The following is a 1,096-nucleotide window of genomic DNA, read 5'->3' on the forward strand; positions in this document are numbered from 1 at the left end:
TTATTGGTCCCAAAGAAAACCATTACTATATATAACATGAGTTGTTTGCTCCTTCAAGAAAAAGCATAGGTCATTTGTTTTGCCTAGAAGCAAAAGTAACTATTGAAAACCAAACTACTACTAGTAACTAAGGAGTAATTACTAATGGTGTGCGGGTGTGCTCAGTTGTTTAAATCGGACAGTTTAAAAGTGAGATCTCATGGAGCCAAAAAGCGAAGCAAAATTATTTTATGCGGTGAGCGTGGATCGAACACGCGACCTTCAGATCTTCAGTCTGACGCTCTCCCAACTGAGCTATCCCCGCAATTTTCTTATCTATTTTTGCGTAATGGTATAACACTTTGGTTTAGATTTGATGAATTTCATCTCTATTTCTCATTTACTTATTCACACTTTTTTTCAACTTTTTTTCCTTTTTCAGGTTTTTGGAATCTCATCATCTATTAAACTTATTCACTCTTTATAGTTTTTTTTAGGTTTTCTTGTTTAACTGGTCTTGGGGTTTACATGTTTATTATTTAATACTATTTTGTAAAAGAATTCAACTTATTGTGTTTTTTTTAGAGAGATTTGATACAAGGTATGTTATACAACTAAAAAAATATAATCACCCCTTAGTGTGATTATAAGAAAATGAGCAAAACTTTTTAATATATTATAATTGTGATCAATATAATAAATACCAAATATTCTGATGTGAATATCAATATTCTTCTTAAGATATTTATGAGACATGCAATTTATTATGCTTAATTGTTATTATTTTGCATATTAATTTCTTTAATCATATGTACTCATCCATGTTTTTGAAATTTGTGTTTTCAAGTCAGTTGTTCATCAATAATCTTCGTCATTGTTTCTTTCAACCAAAATACTTGAGTATAACTCAAGGTATCTATCAATTATCTTTGTATCATTTCTTTGATGATGTTGAAGTTCAATATTCATTTTATTTTTGTCACATATTTCTTATTCGTGTTTGTTTATATTTTATTATTACTTGTTTAACAAAACTCATAATCTTCATGATGTTTAATTTGCGGCTCATTTGCATGTATTCCTTTTGTTCGTAGACTGGATATTCTTTATTATCCAC

The 1,096-nt window shown here is 28.8% G+C and overlaps 1 non-coding gene across 1 annotated transcript; it reads right to left on the reverse strand.

Moving 5' to 3' along the window:
- Positions 1-231: 231 nt before the first annotated feature.
- On the reverse strand, positions 232-304 carry TRNAF-GAA (transfer RNA phenylalanine (anticodon GAA)). The gene has a single exon. It is a non-coding gene; the product is annotated as a tRNA-Phe (tRNA).
- Between the last annotated feature and the right edge of the window lie 792 nt (positions 305-1,096).

This window comes from Lathyrus oleraceus, chromosome 2 (assembly GCF_024323335.1).
Source record: "Lathyrus oleraceus cultivar Zhongwan6 chromosome 2, CAAS_Psat_ZW6_1.0, whole genome shotgun sequence".
Lineage (NCBI taxonomy): Eukaryota > Viridiplantae > Streptophyta > Magnoliopsida > Fabales > Fabaceae > Lathyrus > Lathyrus oleraceus.